This window comes from Stenella coeruleoalba, assembly GCF_951394435.1.
Source record: "Stenella coeruleoalba genome assembly, chromosome: 2".
NCBI classification, from domain to species: Eukaryota; Metazoa; Chordata; class Mammalia; order Artiodactyla; family Delphinidae; genus Stenella; species Stenella coeruleoalba.
Window position 1 is genome coordinate 172,863,357 of NC_137147.1, and position 18,905 is coordinate 172,882,261.

Consider the following 18,905-nt stretch of genomic DNA (forward strand, 5'->3'; position numbering starts at 1 on the left):
GAAAATCACTTCACGAGTGGCAATGCCCTCACAGTGTCTGGGTTACTAACCCTGACATCAGTCTGTATTTGAGGCTGTCACTTTCATGGTGTTTTTAAGACTTCCTGATTAGATGAGCAATACATTTGCATACTGAAATACATGTGATTTTTCTCTTGCTCTTTACTATAGTTAAGTAATTATATTGATTAAATTATGTGTAGAAGAAGGTAATATTAACTGCGAATTTTGTTTCAGGATAATAGGAGAATGCTATAAAATATTTGTAGCAAAGAGGGCGTTGAGTCTGATTGTATTGAGAACCACTGATTAAATGTCTGAGCGTGTATGCTACTTCCTCAGGGACACCTTCACCGCACTCCACCCGATCTGTCTCCTCCCCTCCTCTGTGGCGGGTCAGGTGCTCTTGCTTTGTGTTTCCATGGAGGGTCCTGTGCATCTCCTATATGATGATTGATTTTTTAAATTACGTATCTTCCTTAACAGACTGTGTGTTTCATGAGAGTAGGGACTCTAATTACGATATGTAGTCCTAAAACAACTTCTGATGTGTAATAGTTATTTAATACACATCTGCTGAATACACGAATGATTATTAAATAGTCACCCTGAATAAACTTTTCTTTTCTTCTGTTTTTTGGCTGCGAGACTTGCGGGATTTTCCCTGACCAGGGATTGAACCTGTGCCCCCTACAATGGAAGTGTGTGCGGAGTCCTAACAACTGGGCCGCCAGTGATTTCCCTGAATATGCTTTTCTATTCTTTATTCTTAGATTTCCTGACTCCTCATAATCCCCTATTTTGACTCTGCATCTGAGTTCCTGTTGATCACTCAGTTTTTCTCTGTATATCATGCTTTGAACTCAGCCTCCTGTTCTGGTGCCGGAAATCCTCCCAGGAACGACTTCTTGGGTGTCTCACCTTGATGTCCAGCTGGGCTCTGCAGGCCTCCGACCTCCCTTTCTTCCGTCTAGATTCACCTTAATCCTACCCCACTATGCTCTGCATAACAGGTTTTCATTAACTTCCCCTCACAAGCCTTTTTTTTTTTATAACATCTTTATTGGAGTATAATTGCTCTACAATGGTGTGTTAGTTTCTGTTTATAACAAAGTGAATCAGCTATATGTATACATATATCCCCATATCTCCTCCCTCTTGCATCTCCCTCCCACCCTCCCTATCCCACCCTTCTAGGTGGTCACAGAGCACCGAGCTGATCTCCCTGTGCTATGTGGCTGCTTCCCACTACCTATCTGTTTTACGTTTGGTAGTGTATATATGTCCATGCCACTCTCTCACTTCGTCCCAGCTTCCCCTTTCCCCTCCCCGTGTCCTCAAGTCCATTCTCTATGTCTGCTTCTTTATTCCTGTCCTGCCCCTAGGTTCTTCAGACCTTTTTTTCTTTTTTAGATTCCATGTATATGTGTTAGCATACGGTATTTGTTTGTCTTTTTCTGACTTACTTCACTCTGTATGACAGACTCTAGGTCCATCCACCTCACTAAAAATAACTCAATTTCGTTTCTTTTTATGGCTGAGTAATATTCCATTGTATATATGTGCCACATCTTCTTTATCCATTCATCTGTCGATGGACACTTAGGTTGCTTCCATATCCTGGTTATTGTAAATAGAGCTGCAACGAACATTGTGGTACATGTCTCTTTTTGAATTATGGTTTTCTCAGGGTATATGCCCAGTAGTGGGATTGCTGGGTCATATGGTAGTTCTATTTTTAGTTTTTTAAGGAACCTCCATACTGTTCTCCATAGTGGCTGTATCAATTTACATTCCCACCAGCAGTGCAAGAGTGTTCCCTTTTCTCCACACTGGTGTGAGGTGATACCTCATTGTAGTTTCGAATTGCATTTCTCTAATGATTAGTGATGTTGAGCATCCTTTCATGTGTTTGTTGGCAATCTGTATATCTTCTTTGGAGAAATGTCTATTTAGGTCTTCTGCCCATTTTTGGATTGAGTTGTTTGTTTTCTTAATATTGAGCTGCATGAACTACTTGTGAATTTTGGAAATTAATCCTTTGTCAGTTGCTTCGTTTGCAAATATTTTCTCCCATTCTGAGGGTTGTCTTTTCATCTTGTTTAAGGTTTCCTTTGCTGTGCAAAAGCTTTTAAGTTTCATTAGGTCCCATTTGTTTATTTTTGTTTTTATTTCCATTTCTCTAGGAGGTGGGTCAAAAAGGATCTTGCTGTGATTTATGTCATAGAGTGTTCTGCCTACGTTTTCCTCTAAGAGTTTTATACTGTTCAGTCTTACATTTAGGTCTCTAATCCATTTTGAGTTTATTTTTTGTATGGTGTTAGGGAGTGTTCTAATTTCATTCTTTTACATGTAGCTGTCCAGTTTCTGCAGCATCACTTAATGAAGAGTCTGTCTTTTCTCCATTGTATATTCTTGCCTCCTGTATCAATATAAGGTGACCATATGTATGTGGGTTTATCTCTGGGCTTTCTATCCTGTTCCATTTATCTATATTTCTGTTTTTGTGCCCGTACCATACTGTCTTGATTACTGTAGCTTTGTAGTATAGTCTGAAGCCTGGGAGCCTGATTCCTCCAGCTCCGTTTCTCTTTCTCAAGATTGCTTTGGCTATTCGGGGTATTTTGTGTTTCTATAAAAATTCTGAAATTTTTTGTTCTAGTTCTGTGAAAAATGCCATTGGTAGTTTGATAGGGATTGCATTGAATCTGTAGATTGCTTTGAGTTACTATAATCATTTTCACAATGTTGATTCTTCCAATCCAAGAACATGGTATATCTCTCCATCTGTTTGTATCATCTTTAATTTTCTTTCATCAGTGTCTTATAGTTTTCTGCATATAGGTCTTTTGTCTCCTTAGGTAGACAAAAGGAGACTTCCTTAGGTAGGTTTATTCCTAGGTATTTTATTCTTTTTGTTGCAATGGTGGAGTGTTTCCTTTATTTCTCTTTCAGATTTTCATCATTAGTGTGTAGAAATGTAAGGGATTTCTGTGCACTAATTTTGTATCCTGCTACTTTACCAAAATCATTGATTAGCTCTAGTAGTTCTCTGGTAGCATCTTTAGGATTCTCTATGTATAGTATCATGTCATCTGCAAACAGTTACAGCTTTACTTTTTCTTTTCCAGTTTGGATTCCTTTTCTTTCTTTTCCTTCTCTGATAGCTGTGGCTAAAACTTCCAAAACTATGTTGAATAAAAATGGTGAGAGTGGGCATCCTTGTCTTGTTCCTGATCTTAGAGGAAATGATTTTCACCATTGAGAACGATATTGGTTGTGGGTTTGTCATATATGGCCTTTATTATGTTGAGATAAGTTCCCTCTATGCCTATTTTCTGGAGGGTTTTTATCATAAATGGGTGTTGAATTTTGTCAAAAGCTTTTTCTGCATCTAGTGAGATGATCATATTGTTTTTCTCCTTCAATTTGTTAATATGGTGTATCACATTGATTGATTTGCATATATTGAAGAATCCTTGTATTCCTGGGATAAACCCCACTTGATCATGGTGTCTGATCCTTTTAATGTGCTGTTGGATTCTGTTTGCTAGTATTTTGTTGAGTATTTTTGCATCCATGTTCATCAGTGATATTGGCCTGTAGTTTTCTTTCTTTGTGACGTCTTTGTCTGGTTTTGGTATCAGGGTGATGGTGGACTCGTAGAATGAGTTTGGGAGTGTTCCTCCCTCTGCTATATTTTGGAAGAGTTTGAGAAGGATAGGTGTTAGCCCTTCTCTAAATGTTTGATAGAATTCACCTGTGAAGCCAGCTGGTCCTGGACTTTTGTTTGTTGGAAGATTTTTAATCACAGTCTCAATTTCAGTGCTTGTGATTGGTCTGTTTATATTTTCCATTTCTTCCTGGTTCAGCCTCCGAAAGTTGTGCTTTTCTAAGAATTTGTTCATTTCTTCCAGGTTGTCCATTTTATTGGCATGGAGTTGCTTGTAGTAATGTCTCATGATCCTTTGTATTTCTGCAGTGTCAGTTGTTACTTCTCCTTTTTCATTTCTAATTCTATTGATTTGAGTCTTCTCCCTTTTTTTCTTGATGTGTCTGGCTAATGGTTTATCAATTTTGTTTATCTTCTCAAAGAACCAGCTTTTAGTTTTCTTGATCTTTGCTATTGTTTCCTTCATTTCTTTTTCATTTATTTCTGATTTGATCTTTATGATTTCTTTCCTCCTGCTAACTTTGTTTATTTTTTGTTCTTCTTTTTCTAATTGCTTGAGGTATAAGGTTAGATTGTTTATTTGAGATGTGTCTTGTTTCTTGAGGTAGGATTATATTGCTATAAACTTCCCTCTTAGAACTGCTTTTGCTGTATCCCATAGGTTTTGGGTCATAGTGTTTTCATTGTCATTTGTTTCTAGGTATTTTTTTATTTCCTCTTTGATTTCTTCAGTGATCTCTTGGTTATTTAGTAGTGTATTGTTTAGCCTCCATGTGTCTGTATTTTTTACAGATTTTTTCCTGTAATTGATATCTAGTCTCAAAGCGTTGTGGTTGGAAAAGATACTTGAAATGATTTCAATTTTATTAAATTTACCAAGGCTTGATTTGTGACCCAAGATATGATCTATCCTGGAGAATGTTCCATGAGCACTTGAGAAGAAAGTGTATTCTGTTGTTTTTGGATGGAATGTCCTATAAATATTAATTGAGTCCATCTTGTTTAATGTATCATTTAAAGCTTGTGTTTCCTTATTTATTTTCATTTTGGATGATCTGTCCATTGGTGTAAGTGGAGTGTTTAAGTCATCTCTCTGAAGTTGTTCTGAACTTCTAACCCATGGAGCTCCATCCTCATGTTAGACATGACAGTCTGTTCTGTGGAGGCTGCCTCCTCTAGAATTAACTTTCCTTCATCTGGACTGGAGTAACAAGTCTGATGGATTCTTTACCCTCTCACAGTCTAGTCCGGGTCAGGAAACCATTTGCAGATGACCTGACACACGTGCCCCACATCTTCAGACTCTTCTTTAGAGCTGATGACCCTCAGGAGTGTCCTCTTTTGTTAACCGATGGGACAGTCTTCATCTGTCCTGGGAGCGGAAGGAGAGATAGCAACACGTGTGTGGGACTCTGAGTTTCCAGTCGTTGGGCTGGAAATATGTTACATGAAAGGGGTCATGCTGTGAGAAATGATCATCCCTTAATCTTACACAGGATTTGTTCCAAAATTAGTCTTATAGACTCAGACTGGAAGAATTTGACGGAGGAACGGTAGGTTTCGAAGGGCCAGCAAGGGTCCTGGAGGGAGGTGGGGGCAGACCCGCATGGTGGTCCCTGTGGGTTGGTAGGGGGACAGTCAGGGGGGCTGTGAGAGCTGAAGGGAGAGTGGCAAGAGGAAGGAGAGCCAATGAAGAGAGGCAGAAGCAACCCCAAACCAAATGTTTCCTTTTTTTTTTTTTTTTTTTTTTGCGGTACGAGGTCCTCTCACCGCCGTGGCCTCTCCCGCCGCGGAGCACAGGCTCCAGACGCGCAGGTCCAGTGGCCATGGCTCACAGGCCCAGCCGCTCCACGGCATGTGGGATCTTCCCGGACCGGGGCACGAACCCGTGTCCCCCGCGTCGGCAGGCGGACTCCCAACCACTGCACCACCAAGGAAGCCCCCAAATGTTTCCTTTTTGAAGACAAATTCTAGAACAAACCCTGTGTAGAAAGATGATGAGGTCTTAACTGGGTAAGTATTTGTAAGAATGAAGGATCCTTATGCGTTTGCAGAACGGGGAGACCAGGAGATTCAGCCTCCGTCTCAACTCACTTCTCTGATCCCGGTGGCGCTGACGTGGGGCTGGGGATGTGAAGGCAGACACATCCTTAGTCATGAGGATGCTCCATTTTGCACAATTTCAATCAAATCGTCCTAATAACAACACATCTTTGAATTGCTTTAGTTGCTATTCACAGATATGTGTGGTGACTCTGACAGACCATCTTCTGTCATTGTAACATGAAGTGGGCAATCACTGGACCGTACTACTCTGCAGATCCTTCTGCCCGCGGCAGGTTTGCTGAGTGCACCTGCGGTGACTCCCAGGCACCGGGAAAGTGCAGGGAGCCAGAGCTCCCATGAGCCGGGTGGGGGGATCTGAGCACAGTCCAAGGCAAGTGCTGCCTGACCAAACAAGCCAGTGCAGTTGCTGAATAAACAATTCCCCTCCTGCATCTGTCCAACTAAATATTTGTACAGTGGCTGATCAAGGCGCTGTGCGTTAACTACCATGTCCAGTAGTGACGATTTACATCACTTCTTCAGGAAGATGCTCCTGGCGGACCTTTCATTTTTGCAGTTTACGCTGTGACATTGCCAGGATGTATTGTCTGCATTTGCAAAACACAGCTACAGGCTAGCTTCAATTCATGTTTATTTATACGGATGCTCTTCACACCAGGGTAACAGCAGGTCTGGCAGAACGAGAGAAACTTTTCTGCTGAAGACACACCACAGACGCTGGGACTTGAAAGAACCCCTTTGATTCTTTCTTTGACTCAACAGAGCCAAGAAAGCAGGTTGGGGAAAACAATAACTTGAAGAACCTGGATAAAGTTAATCCTTAACTTGAGACCATTAAAGCCAGGAAATGGAGGTGAATTTAAAAATCCTGTTGGCAGTGATTCTGTATTCATACTTGTAATGACTTTCCTTCTTCTCCATCTTTTCCTTTCTTCCCACAAAGATGGTGCTGGTGGGCAGGCGGGGGGAAGAGCTGAGAATAAGGTTTAATATCATGAACTGAATTCTTATCCTTAAAGTAACCTTGCCACCGGGTTTCCTTAGGTGTTGAATTCAAATCACTTTTGCTTGAAAAGTTTGGCTTTCTTTTGGTTAAATTTTCTCCCCTATTGCTCCTTTATACTTGCAGGTATATGTAAATCTGGAAATCTCTGTTTCAAAAGAGGCTGATATAAACTGTTGGAAGGCTTCCACATTGAGAAAATCCTGATCTCTACAAAACCACTGATCACCATTCCCAGGCGAGGGAACAATGATTCAGCATTCATTACAAAATGATTCATAAGCAATCATGACCATTTTCAGGGAAAGAGACAATTATCAATTTCATGGACTCGTACGTGATCACGACTGCTTCCAGGGACTTACAGTGATCAATGACCCATTCCCTGATTAATTAAGAGCTTCAGCTTCCCACCCATATAATATGAACAGTAGTGCGCTCGCCAAGCAGCCTATTCTATTTCCTGATGACAAAGCCTCGACTGAGTGGTAATGGAAAACTCAGACCGGCTGCTCTAGCTTGCGTGCCTCTGCCGCCAAATACAGTAGTCATGGCTCAGTGGCCCCAGACTCTCAGATTTGCTAGGAGCTGGGATAATGCCCTTCTTCACAAAGCCCACGTCTAACTCGCTTTGTCTTTTAGCCTCAGAAGCATTACTCTTAAAACTCTTTACAAATAGCCAACAGGGCAGTTTGCCAAGAGGGAAGAAATGTCTCAGGTAAAGAGCAAGTTTCTTGGTACTGATGCTCAGATGCTGATGGTCTATTTCCCCGCTGCCTTCTTTCTTCTCTTGCACATCGGACGCTGAGTCCGCGGGTGGAGTGGGGTCTCTGTGGTTCTCTTAACATGGCCCCTTCCGACTCTCCCTTCCTCTTCTCTAGAGCCCCCAGAGTTAGGGTCCTGTCCCTGCCCACACTTAGCGGTCATCAACAGCCCCTGGTCTTTCCACCACGACTTTCCACCACGACTGTTACCCTCTTCCTGGTATTCGAACATCCACGAGCACCATCCTTTCAGTGTTCTGGTCTCTCAGTTCCTTGACCTCTTCTCCAAAGATCTCACTCCAGACACCACAGCTCTCCCTTGTTAATAACTGCAGTCACACCCTACAATACCCCCCATTCAGGCATCCAGTCTCCAGCCACAGCCTCCTTTCACCTCCACCTTTACCGTCCCATCGTCAGTGATACTTTGACCCACAGTTCACCTGTTCTGTTGCCTGCGTTGTCCCTCATCCCCTTCACATCTTCCTTCCCCTCCGTTCCCAGCTTAGATTCCAGTTTCATCATTATAATCATTCCCTGTATCACCATCCCTCTCCTTTTCTCTTCGAATCAGACTTACCTTGCAAAACCCAAACACTGGTTACATCCACCGTCCGTCTACTCTGTACCTGAACTGCGTGGCTAAGGGCGGCTGGAGAAAAACACACACCCGGGCTGACCAATCTAACGCTAATTCATGCCCACGAGCCTCCCATGGGCTCTCATGCACGTGGCTGGGAGACCACGTTCTCTGGTCCACTCAGTCCTGGCCCTTGCCTGTGACTCTTCCTCTTCTCCTTCTAATGGATAATCTGGCTTCCCATCTAACCAGAGTGCAGAGCTGACCAGAAGAGAACTTTCACATCTCTTCATTTTCTCAGCCCACCTCCCTGCATCTGGATCAGGACCGCACATCTTTCCTTCTGCTGCAAAAAGGCAGTTGGCCAGGACCCGGAGGCCGGAGGCAGGAGGCCTTGAAAAGCCAGATGGGACCTGGATGTGCAGAGGCTGTGAGGGGCAGCCAACGTGTGTCTCTGTAGACCTTTATCTTCAGCCAAGAGGAGGTCTCCCTCATCCACCCAGACTCTACATTTCCCCAAAGTTATAGAGTTATCCAAAAGAGGTGATCTAAACCAGCGCTGATAGGGAGTTGAATCTTGAGTTGATCACTTAAAGACAATATTTAAACTCTAGGAGACTGTGCTATTTTAATTAGAAAGTTTGTTTTCCCTACTACCCAGGTTGTAACTCATGAGTCATAGAAAAAGTAAGGGAGCTATATCTTTCTCGGCATATTTGAGGCACAGCAAATCCCCTGGTTCCAAGCCTTCTTGCCGTCGCTTCTCTTTGGGCCCTGGGTTAAGCCCACTTAGGACATCGCGATGGTCTCTCACTGGTCCCGCCTCCTGGTCTCGCCCACTCCAGGGCACCTTGCACACCACTGCCAGCCCCTCCTTCTTAGGATGCCAGGGGGAAGGCTCTAGTCCTTTGCTCACAATCCAGCCAAGGTTCACATTCAGGCCCCAGCGTTGGGCACGGCATGTAACGCCCTGCAGGGCTGGCTCCCCTCCCTCCCCGTTGCCACCTCACTGTGCGCACGTGACACTTCAGGGGTCACACCCTTCAGTCCCTGAGAATGTGCATGTTCCCGTTTGTCTCCTTCCACTGGCCTAACTCACCTTGACCTAGTCTGCCAGGAGAACTCCTACACATACTTCAGGCCCATCTAGTGGGTCACCTCCATTACTACCCTCCCGTGAACACTCTGGGCGGAGCTGACTGCTTTCTCTTTTTGACCCTTGTGGTACCTTGTCCACGGGCTTTTATGACAATATGTACAGCAACTTCTTTGAGTCCTTAGTTCTGTGTCTTACCCTCCTCTGAGGGCGGGACCAGTCCTGACTCATGATGGAGCGTCAGTGTCTGGCGGAGTGTCCTGCACATAGTACATGCTCAGTGAATATTTGTTGAAGGACAAAAATGAAAGAATCAACTCACAACGTGTTTACCTTTTTTCTAGGTCTCGGGCTTAATCACAGATTGAAGAGACAGTAAATGTGGTAATTAAAAGAAAGTAAACAGTCAACAAACACAATGAAATGATAGCAACTAAATGACATTTAAAATCTGGTGCCGACCTACCTGACTCCTGGGAACCAAGTGAGGTTGTACGTGTAAGTCGTCACTGTCCTTCCTTTTCAAATGATGTTCACGCTTTTTAAACATTTGTTTTTAGAAATAGTAGCTTATGTGGAGTGCTTCATCAAGTGTGTTCAGTAACGCATAAAAAAGAATGAAATCATGCCATTTGCAGCAACATGGATAGACCTAGAGATTATCATACTAAATGAAGTAAGTCAGACAGAGAAAGACAAATATCATATGATATCACTTATTTGTGGCATCTAAAAAATGATACAAATGAACTTATTTACAAAACAGAAATAGACTCTCAGACAGAAAACAAACTTATGGTTACCAAAGGGGAAAGGGGTGGAGAGGGATAAATTAGGAGTTTGGGATTGACATATACCCACTACTATATATAAAATAGATAAACAACAGCGCCCTACTTTATAGCACAGAGAACTATACGCACTATCTTGTAATAACCCGTAATGGAAAAGAATCTGAAAAAGTATATATAAAACATTGTATGAAAAAATCCGAACGAACTTTTTGGCCAACCCAATAGAGATGGATGTATAAATGAATCACTTTACTATATACTTGAAACTAACACAACATTGTAAATTAACTCTACTCCAATAAAAAAGTGTTCAGTAACATTGACAACAGTACCAAAGAGTCCAACAGCGAAGTTGTACCGCCCATTACTAAATGAACACAAAGCAAGAAGCCATCGTTTACATGCTGGGATGTGCAGGCCCACTTGGCTGAAAGAGTCAGCTTCATCATCTCAGGCAGTAACTGTGACCCAGGAGGGTACTGCCAGTGTGGCTGTAGTTGAAATTCTGCACTTGCTTTGCTGTGAGTCTCTGCTTCGTTCCACCGGTGCCTCGAGATGCTTGTCCTGTTTCATGTTGGGCGACAGCTGTGCTGGCGACAGGAGCATTGAGAGCAGGCAGTGGACTTTGTTTAAATACGGAGAAAGCCTTTCTCTCTGTCCTGTAATAAAGCCTTTTCACATTGTATTCAACCTGATATTATCTCACTCGCTCCACTGACTATAGAATAATTATACATATGTTCCAGTCTTATAAGAATTGAATCGAGCAGCAGCTATAAATAATTAAACGCATCCTAGCTGGGACTTGCCAGTATAAAGGTGTTACAAATTCAAAGCCGTACCAAGGACAGTAGAACAAGCGAGTTATCATTGCTAAGCCTACAACTGCCAGCTTCTGGGTCTGTGCTTCTATTTCACTGGCTTGTTGCTCAGTCAAGGTCGTTTGTGGCCACAGAGCCCCGTGGCAGGGGACAGAGAAGGACTTGCCGTGGTTTCTCCTAGCTGTCCTGTAAACGTGCAGGGGACAGGGAGACTTTTCATAGCTCACTCCAATTTATGTTTCTGGAAGGTTCTTCACAATTAGAGTCAACGTGTTGCTGCAGCGTTAGTATCAGAAGCCCACACGTACACCAGCAGGGAACGTGGGCCTTTCCCAGGGGTCCTGCCTGTGGCAGGAGACACACCTCTTATCTTTTCTACTTTCAAAACCTAACCATGCGTCACTAGGTAAATTCACTTCAAAATGGGAGCACAGTTGCTACCAGATCCATCTCAAACCATTCACTTCGGTAACAGAGCTTAATTATGATCTCAGCTCAGGATAAAAGCCTCTGAGGGTCTCTGTGTCATCCCTTCTAAATTTGATTACCGACTCAGCATGAGAATTCTTGGAAGGTACTGCTCTGGTAAAGACTAAATGCATAACAATTGCCTTGAAAATGAAATGATCACCAGAGAGAGAAAGAGCCTGTGTTTCGCTTTTCCTGAGTGTGACCAGGGTACTGTACTGGGATGCGGGTGTAAAGCTGCAGCCGCTGGCATTACAGGGCACCAGCTCTAAAACGGCTGGAAGAGTCACAGTGGGTGTGTTCATGGGACGAATTCCCAGTCACAGAGAAGGCTGGTCCATGCTGAAAGACGGCACAGTGAGCACAAGGCCAGAGGGGCCCTGGAAGGGGGGTGTTTAAAAGGCATATACCGTGCAAATTATATACACTGTAAGGATGTAAACAGCAAAAACCGCGTGTGGGTTTATATGTGGAATCTAAAATACGACACAGATGAACATATCTACAAAACAGGAACAGAATCATGGACATAGAGAACAAACTTGTGGTTGCCAAGGGGGAGGCAGGTGGGGAAGGGATGGATTGGGAGTTTGGGATGAGCAGATGGAAACTAGTATATAGAGAATGGATAGACAACAAGGTCCTACTGTATAGCACAGGGGACTATATTCAATCTCCTGTGATAAACTAATGGAAAAGAATGTGAAACAGAATATATATATATATAACTGAGTCACTTTGCTGTGCAGCAGAAATTAACACAGCACTGTAAATCAACTATAGTTCAATTAAAACAAAACAACTGTGTGTGGGGAAGGATTCAATCCAAGGAAAGAATGGGGAAAGGGGTGGTGAGAAGAGGAGGGACAGCAGCTGGCTTGCGAGGGAAAGGAGGCTGACGTTTTCAAGCAAATGCAAAGGGCTGTATCTCAATTTCGCCTGGAACCAGCCTGCATCATGGCGACTGGACATTGTCTGTGCTGGAAACTTCAGCTCCAAAATCCACTTTTTCAAGAAGACCCACTGTCTCCAAGTGCCAGTCCTGCTACCTTGGCTCTCAGGTGCCAGCGATGGATGAAGAAAGACAGCTCTCGAAGGCAGCTTCTTACTGGAAAGATGCTTAAGCCCCTTGGACACCAGGCCGATTTGCTGACTAATCCACCAGGACAGCTGGTTTCTCTATTCTCTTCTGTGAATCTCTCCTGAGATGGAGATGCCAAATTCAGTGGTCAAGTACTGATAGTAGAGAAATTTTTTCCTGCTTCAAGTGACAATTGTTCCTACGTTTTTCATTCCTCTGTGAGTGAGGGAGCTATTCATCCGGTTGCCTTAAGAAAAACCGTCTTATACTTGACATTATTAAAGAGCCATCATGTAACCGCATCTGAGCAGTTGCGTTCTCTTTGCATTTTTCCCTACAATTTGGAAAATTTATATGAAGTGAAATGGAGTGGTGAGTAACTAACGTTTAGAGACATTTTGCATGTGTTTACTGATTTCTCAGCCATTTATGGAGGGCCCACTATGTGTCAGTATAGACGTCCATGGAAAATCCCACTCTGGAATGTCACAGAGTTCTGGAGAGCTCTAGCACCAATTACTGAATTGGTCTGGGTCTCCCCACCTTGTAAAATGACAAGGATGATACTTAAACGATCATGGTGAGAATGAAATGCTTAAAATGCTGAAAATGTCAACTACATAATAGATGTATAATGAATTTTAGATTTTCATTCAGGAGCTATGCCAGGTACAAAGGTTCAGAGAAGAACATGATTCTGATTCTTCCTCTGGGAGCACACTGTGAACCTGGGCAGGAGATGTGGCTGGGATCTGAGGGGAGTGATCAGGCCGGGCTCCCCAGGGGAGACCCCCAGTCTGGAGGTGGGGCTGCAGGGGGGAAGGTCAAGTGAAACCTCTAAAGTGGCCAGTTGCCATGGTAGCAAGAGCTCTTGGGACAAAGCATTCCTGTGAAAGCAGGCCTCACTCCCCACCGGCCCAGCCTCAGAAGGAGGCGGCCGGAAGGAACTAGTGGCTGGGCTTCCAGCCCAGGGTATGGGGCCCTCGGCCTCTGGAGGGTGCCTGGCAGGGCTGCTGCTCGGGGACTCTGCCGGGGCATGCGAAGGGTTGTGCTGGGTTGAGTGTCCATTGGCTGAATGGCCACTGTCTTGGGCTGGTAGAGCCCGGACAGAGGCCTGTCTTGGTGGAGGGACCACACTGGGCTCTCAGGTCTCAGATGCAGTATCAAGGCCGCAGGGCTGGCAGGTGTTCAGGAGGCCTGTGGGTCAGTGGGTCTGTGGCATCTCTGATGCCCATCAGGGCGAGTTTCCCAGCAAATGGGCAGGGACTAGATCCCAAGAGAGCAAGATGAGATGTGGCAGGAGAAAGCCTCACCCTCAAAAGGCCTGGACCTGACAGAAAACAGCAGGCCTCCGTGCTGGTTGGCGCAATCCCTCTGTCAGGCAGCAGGCTGTGCACTGGGTGTGATGCTCAGGTCAACCTCGACTCCTGGTCATTTCGGGGAAAGAAATGACATAACGCCTGCCGTGTGCTCTTTCCTCTCTGCTCTCGTGTTCCCATGACTTACCTTCCAAGAAACTGATGCGGCTTTGGTTGCGCAGGATGAGGGCAGGTGGCACTCTGAGTGGTGGTGGTTGGTGGGAGAGGATGTCAGAGCCACCGGCCTTGGGGAAGGTCTCCGTGTCCACCGGGCTCCGGGCTCACTCCTCACATCTAAAAGGCTAGCTTCTGAGGCTAATCTGCCATTCTCACCAGGTCTTTCCTGTCCTGTGCCCCTGATGGCAATATGGCCTCGTGCCTTGTCTCCCAGGGCCCGTCAGGCCTGAAGGGTAGGACTTGGGACCATCATTTTACAGAAAAGGAAACGGAGACCCAGAGCTGGGGACGCTTGTTTGGCTTCGTAAAAGCTGGGAGGGAAGATCTGAACCCAGGCCTCTCTTAATGCCCAAAGCTCTCGCTGTCCCCAATATACTATGCTTTACATCGTTATAAAAAATGAGCTCTGCGTTTGTTTTCTTAGAATTGGGATCTCAAGAGGCATCCAGGTCACGTGGGTGACTGTCCTGTGGGTCTCATCGGGGAGGGTTCCCAGCCATTTCCTAAGGCCCACCTCACCGAAACCTCGAATTTTCTTCTTATTCTCTAATCACTTGTCCTGACGTTGCATCAGAGGTGACCAACTCCCACCCTGTCCCCGGCCCTCTTTGACTGCACATCCCCAAGTGGTCCCATGCTGCCGGGACTGCGTAGACTGTGGGTGCAGCCAGTTTCTCCCACCTACTTGCCTTCCGCACAGTTTGCTGCACAAGTAAAATTTCAATCATTCTCCACCATTACTGTGGCCTGAAGGAGCAGAGCCGCGGAGAGAACAATTACTAATAACGTCTGTCCCTCTAAGTCATGGCAGGCGCACCAGTAAAAAGCCAGGAGTTGCTGAAATTCCTCCACTTCTGCAGATGTGTTGCCTTTCCGGGCCTGTGTGACAACGTTTGCTGCCCCTGCTGTCACTCTGCGCATCCCCAAGTCTCTTTGGATGGCATTTCATGATTGCTCCCTGCAGCCATGATGGAGCTATGTCAGGGATGTCAAAGGCAATGGCTCCAACAGAAGGGAACAGCTCCAAGCAAAGGTTGTGACCCCCCGCCCCCAACAAGGACCTTGCTTGCCACTGGAAGATGTGGTTGGAGGGTGTTTGAGGCAGACTAAATAGTTTAAAAATAATCAGGTAACTATTTTAGACAGAAGCCAAATACTTTTGTAGTGGATGAAACCTGTTAACGTACAGTCCTTTAGGAGAAAACATGACTTACTCTCTGTTGGTATAACACTTAGAAAGTTCATTTCCACCTCTTACCCAAACCAAGCTCTCTAATAACATGGTTCACAAGCATATGTGTCAAATGCAACTTCTGTTAAATTAATATAGTAGATTAAATATATTAAATAACCTCACCAACAGTAGAACTGCAGAAGTTCATATGTGTAAATTTCTGTGAATTTCCATCTCTGCGTGAAGCAGGTGATGCTTCTTCTGTTCTCCAATGAGCAGCCGACGTGGCTTGGGGGAGACTTAAGGTCACAGTCGGACTCATAGTGCTGTTATTGGCATTGATGTCAGTATCACATTATCAGTGTTTCCCACCACTAGGTATTTTCATTTCTTCTTTCCTTCCTTCCTTCCTTCCTTCCTCCCTCTCACCCTCCCTCCCTCCCTCCCTTCCTTCCTTTCTACATAAAACACAATTTTTACTATATTGCTTCCATCACAGCAAATAGAGAACTTTCCAAAGGAGAAAACAAAAACAATGAAATCTCATGCCTCTGAGAAGGTAGAGTTGCAAAGGAGGCAAATGAAATTACAGCATCAGCTCTGCAAGCCAGAAACTAAGCTGTTAGGTCAGCAGCGAGATGGAGGAGGCGGGGAGAGGAGTGAGCCCAGGACTCCGCAGGTTCCAAATGTGGGTTAAAAGTGGTTGCAGGGGCGGGCTTCCCTGGTGGCGCAGTGGTTGAGAGTCCGCCTGCCGATGCAGGGGACGCGGGTTCGTGCCCCGATCCGGGAAGATCCCACATGCCGCAGAGCCATGGCCGCTGAGCCTGCGCGTCCGTCCGGAGCCTGTGCTCCGCAACGGGAGAGGTCACAACAGTGAGAGGCCCGCATACCACAAAAAAAAAAAAAAGTGGTTACAGGTTTGCAGCAGTCCCAAGTTTCTGGAAAACGTGAAAAAAAAATTATATCTGGAGGAAGCATCCTCAACTTGGGTCACAGATTTTAAACAGATGAATATCAACCAACTGTCAGCTTACAATCAAAGATCACCAAAACCATGTAGGTAAGAGAAAAGAACGAGATTTCACACAAACAAATAACAAATTTAGACCACCAAGAACTCCAGATATTAGAATATCAGACAGAACTATAAAATAGCTGTGGATGACATGTTTAAGGAAACAAAAGATGTCGATGTCTCCTTTTATGGCTGTTAGTATTTGCTTTCTAAAAAGGAAAAGAAAGAAAAGAAACTAAATGGAAATTATTCATATAAAACTGTTCTGTGTAGACTTTGAATGTCTTTATATGAGTAAAATGATGGAAGAGGTTGTTTGGTCTTGGTAGGCAGGACTATTCACCGGAAAGAGATGTTTACATTTTGAAATGTTGAAATGCACAAAGTAAATGATTTTATCACACTTTTAGCTAAGTGTTGAATGTTTCCAAAATTAGTAAATTCATGAGGTGGAAAGCGACCTCAGACTCTGTACCTCTTCATTGACAGATGAAGAGATGGAGGCCTAAGTGGACCAAGTTGCTGAGATCAAATAGCGAGTTAGTGGGTGAGTCACGGCTAGCACACAGCTCTTTGCCCACGAATGAGCCGTCTCTCCACAACAGCTAAATAAATTTATGCTCGTGATCATTTTGGGCAGCTCGATGGTTGCTTCCTTGTCTTCATATGGTTTTATTGTTGTAGTTTTTAAACACAAGAATATCTAAAATGGTTGGCCATTACATTTTTCTTGTATGCATTTGTTCCTTGAAGGTAACAGGAGATTCCCATGCCGGATCCCCTGCACACCAGGTGGTTTATGGCTTGGAGAAGACAGTTGTCAGGTACCAACTTGCGTTTAGGAAGTCTCCTTCAGCTCAAGACCATCCTGGTAGAATTACCACAGGAAACCTGGCCACGAAGAAGGGGTGCTCAAGAAATCTGATTTGTAAGTGTGTACTTTCATAGCCAGGCCTGTGCTGGTGCCCCCAGAGATCGGATTCAAAGAAATTCAGGGAACATTTGTTGCCTGCTGCTCTCAAGAAGCTTGTGTTTTCTTGGGGAGGAACTATTACACATCATGCCACCTATTGTAAGGTAGGTAGTTGCGAATCATAGGAAGGAGAGGAAAGTTCTGAGTCTTTCTCCTCTCCCGTCCCTACCTGCCCTTCCCATCTGCAGGAGTCACTAATTAACTGGTCACATTCCAAGACCCTGGTTGGCTACTTGACGAGTAGACAAGGTCACCATGCTTAAAAGGGCATAGACACTTCTGCCACCTTCTCTTTGCTCGAGGTCACCAGGCTCAACCCCTCTTTGCACATCCAACTTGCTCTTGCTTCCTGAGTGTGGGCTTGGGTGTCTGGAAATGCCGCTTGTAGCTGTGGTCAGTCACTTCCTGATGGCAAGGTTGGGATTTGGAGGAGAAAGGAGAGGCCCTGCTTGAAGCCCAAGCCTAGATCAGCAGAGTGTCCCAGCCTCGGGGTGGGCGTTTCAAGCCCAGATGGTGCAAAAGGAGCACGCCAGTCTCTAGATTCCACGTGAGAGCATTTCTTTGGGGATCTGACCATAGAAGGGGGGATGGGCAGGGCATAATCCCAGCATTTCTCGCTCAATCTGATATCATCCCTGTTCCCCGTCACCCCTTGTGCCAGGATCAATAACAAAGTGGTGTCAGTGTTGAAACAACCAAAGACTGCTGGTTTGAGAACTGTTACAAGTAGCTGATGCGATTGTGGACAAAACATTTTCAGCATTTAGCCGAAGACGCATTATACATAAGCAAAGTCAGGATAAAAGAACACCCAGAAGTTTCTGGACTAAAAACTTCCCTTCAACAAGGGACCACGTGCCCTCCTAGAAAGCTCTAACAACACACGAATAGTGGGTATCAGCTGGTGAGGTGATGTGATTGAGTTGGGGGCGGAAATGCCCTGAGACCTGATGCAGCACAGCTGCAATGGGCTTGAGAACGAATCTGTTTAACTAAAGAGCATTCGTCCTGGGACAGCAGGGTGCAGGACGACAGCGATAAGGAAAGGACAACATTTTTGAAAGGGTTGAGGGATACGTGTGTCCTGCTGGCACCCCAGCACCCTTGACGCCCCTCCAGGCTTTCTCTTAATCGGGCCCTTGGACTGGGAGCCACAGGAAGTTTGACAGGTGACATCTACGTGCTTCAACGTCGGGCCAGCTTTGGGGGCATGGGAGGCTGGTATGGACTGCCCAAGGCAGGCCCCTACAGGAAGCAGGGAGTTCTTAAAACATTTGTCAGCAAGTGAAGGGAAGGCCCTTTCCTCAGGTCCTTATCTCCATGGTGAACTTGGAAGAACTCAAATTGCCGTCGCCGTGTGAAATTCAGGGTGAAAAATCCCACTGCGGAATGAGGTGCAGAAGCCCTGACTCTGTGTCCATGCCAGACGTGTAACAGGGTGTGTAAGGACAGCTTCCTTGAATATTTCTGTTATTTCTTTTTTAACAACTTTGCAGTTGACTCATTTATTTGCTGGATTGGGGGAGGGATAGAGAGAAGAATAGGAAAGGGAGTGAGGGCAGAGAGGGGAAAAGCGATGGATAAAGGGGAAGAGAGGGCTGCCTTCCCAATTCCTTGCTAAGAATTGATGATTGATGGTGGTTAATTTGATGAATGACGGTGATTCATCTGATTTGACCTTCAAGGTGGGTGCAATAACATGGTCAAGATAAACTTGTGTGAACTATTTCCTATTTGAATTATCTTGAATACTCGGATCGTATATTTTATAAAAAGTCATATCTACCCTTTAATATTGGCTTAAATCTACCTCTTCAACAAAATCTTTCCTAAGCTTCCCAGCCAGCAAATTGTTAGTTCT

At 44.8% G+C, this 18,905-nt stretch overlaps 1 long non-coding RNA gene across 1 annotated transcript in view; it reads left to right on the plus strand.

The window, feature by feature from the left end:
- The window catches only part of LOC307183136, a 119,014-nt gene extending 100,454 nt beyond the window's left edge, over nt 1–18,560 (plus strand). Inside the window, exons 2-4 of the long non-coding RNA XR_013827378.1 lie at nt 6,399–6,593; nt 9,528–9,681; nt 16,825–18,560. This is a non-coding gene — a long non-coding RNA (uncharacterized lncRNA). The remainder of the gene's footprint in view (nt 1–6,398; nt 6,594–9,527; nt 9,682–16,824) is intronic.
- The last annotated feature ends 345 nt before the right edge of the window (nt 18,561–18,905 follow it).